The sequence below is a fragment of the Conger conger genome, chromosome 5 (assembly GCF_963514075.1).
Source record: "Conger conger chromosome 5, fConCon1.1, whole genome shotgun sequence".
Lineage (NCBI taxonomy): Eukaryota > Metazoa > Chordata > Actinopteri > Anguilliformes > Congridae > Conger > Conger conger.
Window position 1 is genome coordinate 2,076,177 of NC_083764.1, and position 7,500 is coordinate 2,083,676.

General features: G+C 45.2%; 1 protein-coding gene across 1 annotated transcript in view; it reads right to left on the reverse strand.

Annotated features, from left to right (window-relative positions):
• pak5 (p21 protein (Cdc42/Rac)-activated kinase 5) overlaps positions 1-3,265 on the reverse strand; it is a 64,060-nt gene extending 60,795 nt beyond the window's left edge. Inside the window, exon 1 of the mRNA XM_061242159.1 lies at positions 2,964-3,265. The gene's annotated coding sequence lies outside the window, so the exon portion shown is untranslated. The remainder of the gene's footprint in view (positions 1-2,963) is intronic.
• Positions 3,266-7,500: the final 4,235 nt, after the last annotated feature.

Consider the following 7,500-nt stretch of genomic DNA (forward strand, 5'->3'; position numbering starts at 1 on the left):
AGCGCAGTGGTTATAGAGGTTACTGTATAGTGCAGTGGTTATAGGTTACTGTGTAGCGCAGTGTTTAGAGGGGTTACTGTGTAGTGCAGTGGTTATAGGTTACTGTGTGGTGCAGTGGTTATAGAGGTTACTGTGTAGTGCAGTGGTTATAGAGGTTACTGTGTAGCGCAGTGGTTATAGAGGTTACTGTGTAGTGCAGTGGTTATAGAGGTTACTGTGTAGCGCAGTGGTTATAGAGGTTACTGTGTAGCGCAGTGGTTATAGAGGTTACTGTGTAGCGCAGTGGTTATAGAGGTCACTGTGTAGCGCAGTGGTTATAGGTTACTGTGTAGCGCAGTGTTTATAGAGGTTACTGTGTAGCGCAGTGGTTATAGAGGTTACTGTGTAGCGCAGTGGTTATAGAGGTTACTGTGTAGTGCAGTGGTTATAGAGGTTACTGTGTAGCGCAGTGGTTATAGAGGTTACTGTGTAGTGCAGTGGTTATAGAGGTCACTGTGTAGCGCAGTGGTTATAGAGGTTACTGTGTGGTGCAGTGCTTAGAGGGGTGAACTCATGGTCAGGGGGTTGCAGGGTTGAAACCTTGGGGCAAAGCAGCCACTGCTCAGTGACTTCATGTGAGTAACATTCACGCAATAAACCAGGTCCCTCCAGCTGGGCTCAGAGTGCACTGTGACTGTGTCTGTGACTGTGACTGTGTCTGTCACTGTGTCTGTCTCTGTGTCTGTGTCTGTGACTGTGACTGTGACTGTGACTGTGTCTGTGACTGTGTCTGTGTCTGTGACTGTGACTGCATTTTCATTTCACACAGGATAGGATGTTAATTTCCTTCCGCTTATGATTTAAAGTATTTACAGTGACTCAGACTGTATGTTCAGGTACACTTCAGCACAGCTCACAGGAGAGATCAGCCCTGTTTATTCTAAGCTTTAAGCTTTTGCACATTTTATTCATAGATTCTGTCATAAATAGCAGCATAAAATATTTCTGTCTGCATGCAGAATTTGAAAAACAATAATCTCCCAGGAAGAACAAGCTCAAGAGCCCTGATATAAAATATAAGCTATAAAAGTTCACATAACATCAATATGTCTCCTGAGTTATGCAAGGCACTCATTTTTATGAAGTTTAACCAATTGAAATGTCAGAAGAGCAGGAGCGTTTTTACAGCACATGCTGTACAGCCCAGCACAGCGAGCCTCATGACGGCGGGGTTAGCACACGCTACGATGTGTGAGACCGGACCGGACCGCACCGCGGGCCCACTTATTAACTTCCGTCCTGTCCTCCGCCCCCCCAGGGCAGACCTGTGCTGTCCAGTGTCCTGTGTGTGTGTGTGTGTGTGTGAGTGTGTATGTATGTGTGTATGTGTGTGTGAGTGTGTGTGTGTGTGTGTGTGTGTGTGTGTGTGTGTGACAGACGTTAGCCCTGTTAGCCCAGCCGATGCTCACACACTGGAGGCGGTGCTGAATCACAGCCTCACAGCAAATATGTGACCTTCAACTTCCAGAAACATTACATTACATTACATTACATTATTGGCATTTGGCAGACGCTCTTATCCAGAGCAACGTACAGTTGATTAGACTAAGCAGGAGACAATCCTCCCCTGGAGCAATGCAGGGTTAAGGGCCTTGCTCAAGGGCCCAATGGCTGTGCGGATCTTATTGTGGCTACACCGTGATTAGAACCACCGACCTTGTGTGTCCCAGTCATTTCCCTTAACCACTACGCTACAGGCTGCCCTAAGAAACAGATCATCACAGCCCCCCAAACATGGACCTCATCAGCACAGGCCCCCAAACAATCAGCACAGCCCCCCAAACAATCAGCACAGGCCCCCAAACATGGACCTCATCAGCACAGGCCCCCAAACAATCAGCACAGGCCCCCAAACAATCAGCACAGGCCCCCAAACAATCAGCACAGCCCCCCAAACAATCAGCACAGGCCCCCAAACAATCAGCACAGGCCCCCAAACGTGGACCATGCTATTCCTGCTGCTGTTGATGAGAATGATGACGATTGTAATACTCATTATTACAATAATAAATAGTTGTAATCATTATAAACACTGTTATTAATATAATTACTATTGTTAACAATAATAGTACTATTACGATAAATAGTACTACAATGGTTCCAGCAGAATAATTATAATAGACAATTATATCAATCTCAACAACAGCAATAATAATAATAATAATAATAATAATAAATATAAGACATAAATAACAACGTATGTACATTAATAACTGACTGGTTATCAGAGACCTGGATTATTGGCAGTCTGATCAGTGTGTATTGCACCCATCGGCGACGCCGAAGGGCCGGGAGGGAGAAAGCAGGCCAGGGCTAATACTGAGATTTCACTCCGTCCTGCACGGCGGATAATCCCGAGCACGCTGGACTCGAAAACTGACCATCTGCACATCAACAATGCTCCTGTAATTTACTTTAATCTGCCGAGCCACGTTAAAGATCGCGGATACACTGACACTTAGCCCGTATAGAAACAAACGACGATAATAAACTTTGAGCGATAAGACAGCACAGCTAAATAAAAAAACTGCGTTGTAACGGGGATCATGAGACGGTGACCCTAAAGTGTGCACAGTAGTGACAGCGCACATCCATTTTCTTAAGACTCATTCATTTTCCGCTACAGAAGCACGTCCGTTATTTACTAATGCAAAGATGAAAAAAAATAATAATAATCATCGAAGCGATGGGCGCCCGTCCCCTTTTGACAGCGACAAACACACACACACGAATATGCACGCTGCAAATCCTAAACGCCTGTGTGTTTATTCCCCGCTGTCTTGCTCTGGAAGAACAATCACGGTGATAGACAGCAAGTGTGTAAACCCCTCAGCATATCACTGATTGAGAGATTGCAAGAGGCGAAAGAAATTATGTGCATAAAATGGCAAACCGTCGCGCGTTTATCAAATAAGCAAACCTACCTGCTGTCTTGTTTAACGGCCTTACATGTCCCGCTGGTTATTATATTTTTGGAGTGTTATTGTGGGAACCGTTATGTTGCTGCCAGCGCCATGTTATCAGTGTCCAGTGTGCTTTACAATCCGGTATTGATGCGAAGACAGTGTGCTACATCCGGGCTGCTGAGGAGCGGCGCTTCGGGCGTACGAGCGCTTTGAAACGGGAGCACCTGAGTCGAAGCCGCGCCGTGTGATGTGCGGTTTACGGAAGACCGTGTGGCACAGCAAACGCGGTGTATTCCACAAACACGGAGACATCGGCGGCCGCTCGCTTCACGAAGCGCGATGCTAGCTGGAGTCGACACCTCGCTTTAAAAATGACAGGTGTGGCCACCCAATAGAACCGTCGGCGCTGCGAGCAGGGATTGGCTGCGCTGTAGGTCATATGGATAACGCATTACCAACATCCCCACGTCTGTAGCGGTTTTATCTAGGCTATATATTTTATTATAACGAATCAATTCTTAATGGACCGTTATTTACGAAATCGTGCATTGAGGACTTATTGACGTGATTTATGGAATTGCCGTGAGAGTGGGAGCTAGGCTACACTTAGGTCTGTTCTAGGGAGTATTCACAGCATCACAGACACTGAACCGACCCACTTTGGTCCAGCTGAACGCTAGGGGTTCGAGTTGGGACTACAGTACGATGGTGTTGGAACTACACTAGATGCTAGTTAGTTGGTGTGAGCCATGCCAAGTAACCAAACTGCAAAACTAGCTTGAACATTGCTTAGTGATGAATAAATAAATAAATATTGATTATCGGAATATACATATTGTAACTTATATTCCATGTTCATATAGCAGCAGGCAGCAAAATCAATAATCATATGACTGACAGCACAAATAGTCAGAGATAAGTACAGAATTACGGCTTGATATATGGATCTAAAGAAAGGGGAACAGTGGCAGTTTCAGGTTGATTCTCCAGTAGTGCGTGTCACTTTATCCAGAGCAGCTGAGAAATAAGTTTTGACCTTAAACACATTGTGATCCGTTGTATTTTAATAATATTTATTATTAACAGCCGGCTTTATGTGTTGAATGACGTGCAGTAATGAATTCTGATGGTGTTGATAATATGCGTGGGAAAGAAGATACAATCACACAAGAGTGCAGGTCTGCGGTCCCCATAGGCCCCGCCCACTAACCCACCCACCATCCCCATATGAACGCACGTCCGCCCCCCTGTGTCAGAGCACAGGCTGCAGATTATTTCACTCTCAGGAAGACGCAGTCGTGTCAAAACCTGTCCCTTTTGTACCGTTAAAGGGCTTATTTTGCAGCCACATTTTTCCTGTTGAAATACATACTGTCCTGCATCTGAGAAGCACCGTGCTGGAAAACCCAGCTATGCCAGCTTGACCATCGTGAAGATTGAGCGTCAAGTTGGTCATAAACTGGTCTAGCTGAGTATGGGCTCCTCAACCAGCTAGTGCTGGTAGTTTATCTGTTTCAAAACATAACTTGAGCTGGTCAAACCATGGTCTGAACTGGTCAACCAGCTAAACCAGCTTTAGATGGGAGCTGGTCTGGACTGGGCAACCAGCTTCCAGCTGTTTCAAAACTTAGTTTGAGCTGTTTTTTCTACAGGGACTGGATTATCCTTTTCACTGGTTGATGTGACTTCCTCGTTGACACACTGAGAATCATGATAACCAACCCTCCACCCCAACATATAAGCCTGACTTCTTGGCCTTTTAATTAAATCACTAAAATATCTTTAAAAAAATCATCAGTAGGGAGAGGGATCAGGTCCTCAGTGTGAGAGCACTCTGTGTGCTCAGGCCTAACAGCTGCTAATGCACTTCCTCAGCCGCCAGACTGCAGGTGATTGACAGGGTGTGAGTTCTGAGGCACAGACTGGCTGTGTGGGGGACTGCTCTCTGTGGCCCAGGGGCAGATGTGTTTAAACTCTCTATGTGATGCTCCGCTAGCAGAGCCAGATGTTTCTTGAGCACTTTCAGAATTAACAAGTGATGTGTATTTGTATTTTAGTAGCACCCAGCATTTACAGATTTACCTGTAATATCACCCTACATTTACAGATTTACCTGTAATATCACCCAACATTTACAGATTTACCTGTAATATCACCCTACATTTACAGATTTACCTGTAATATCACCCTACATTTACAGATTTACCTGTAATATCACCCTACATTTACAGATTTACCTGTAATATCACCCTACATTTACAGATTTACCTGTAATATCACCCTACATTTACAGATTTACCTGTAATATCACCCAACATTTACAGATTTACCTGTAATATCATTAAAAGCTCTTTTCCTGTGTGTGCCCTGCCAGGGCCTGGTCTGTGGTGAGAATCCATCGATGGTGTCTGAGGGATGCCTTACCCCTGGTGCCCTCCCCGGGCAGTGCTGTGGGGACTGGGGCAGAGGTAGGCAGGACTGGGGCAGATGTAGGCGGGACTGGGGCAGATGTAGGCAGGACTGGGGCAGATGTAGCCAGTGTGAATGTCCTTCTGACCGCCGTGTTCTCACCACCTCATCTCGCTCTGCATCCTATAAGGGTCTTATTACTGCAGTTTTCTTTACATTCTTGTATTAATAGATATATAACATTTTTATGTGCAAATATTTGAAATACTCATGCAGGCAAAATCGTGTGTGTTGTGCTCAGTCCAGGTAAACCTGTACACAACAACCTGTACACAACTGTACACAGCTACCCGTTCCATTACATCATCACTCTGCCTGTGAAAAACCCACAGTCACAGTACTAATGAAAGCAGCTAAGCGCTAACGCTAACACATAGTACTAATGAAAGCAGCTAAGCGCTAACGCTAACACATAGTACTAATGAAAGCAGCTAAGCGCTAACGCTAACACATAGTACTAATGAAAGCAGCTAAGCGCTAACACTAACACATAGTACTAATGAAAGCAGCTAAGCGCTAACACTAACACATAGTACTAATGAAAGCAGCTAAGCGCTAACGCTAACACATAGTACTAATGAAAGCAGCTAAGCGCTAACGCTAACACATAGTACTAATGAAAGCAGCTAAGCGCTAACGCCAACACATAGTACTAATGAAAGCAGCTAAGCGCTAACGCTAACACATAGTACTAATGAAAGCAGCTAAGCGCTAACGCTAACACATAGTACTAATGAAAGCAGCTAAGCGCTAACGCTAACACATAGTACTAATGAAAGCAGCTAAGCGCTAGCGCTAACACATAGTACTAATGAAAGCAGCTAAGCGCTAGCGCTAACACATAGTACTAATGAAAGCAGCTAAGCGCTAACGCTAACACATAGTACTAATGAAAGCAGCTAAGCGCTAACGCTAACACATAGTACTAATGAAAGCAGCTAAGCGCTAACGCTAACACATAGTACTAATGAAAGCAGCTAAGCGCTAACGCTAACACATAGTACTAATGAAAGCAGCTAAGCGCTAGCGCTAACACATAGTACTAATGAAAGCAGCTAAGTGCTAACACTAACACATAGTATTAATGAAAGTTTTAATGTAAGGGGTCTGATGACGTCTGGGACCCAGAGTCCTGAGCAATAAGACCTGCATCCGCACGTTTGGCACAGAAATGCGATCAGCGGCGACAGCCTCAGACGGCACAGTGCAGGATGTCATGTGGACGCTATATGGCCGTATGCTATAGTCTATAAATACGGCACGTAATGCCATTTCCCGGCTGCAGGGAAATGTGATATGGAGTATGTGGTCTGAGCTCATTTATGTGCTGCAGTGAATGCAGTCTCAGGTTTGGTCTGAATCGAAGTGCCTGACACACTCACACACACACACACACACACACACACACACACACACACACACACACACACTCACACACACACACACACAGTCACACACACACATACACACACACACACATACACACACACACACACACACACACACACACACACACACACACACTCACACACACACACACACACACACACACACATACACACACACACACACACACACACACACACACACATACACACACACACACACACACACACATACACACACACACACATACACACACACACATACACACACACACACACACACACACACATACACACACACACACACACACACACACACACACACATACACACACACACACACACACACACACACATACACACACACACACACACACACACACACACTCACACATACACACACACACACACACACACACACACATACACACACACACACACACGTACACACACATACACACACACACACACACACACGCGCACACATACACACAGCCGATGTTTCAGACCTGCCCTGACTGCCAGAGCTACAGTACGTGATGGGTCTGCTCATTAAGCCTATTAAAATAATCTTTCTCCCTGAACATAATCCTTATCCTCCGCCACCATAACTACTGGGGAGCAAGGTGCATTGTGGGAAGTCACACGTTTTTGAGGAAGTGAGAGACTTTTAATCTGGCAGAGCTACACCATGCACATTT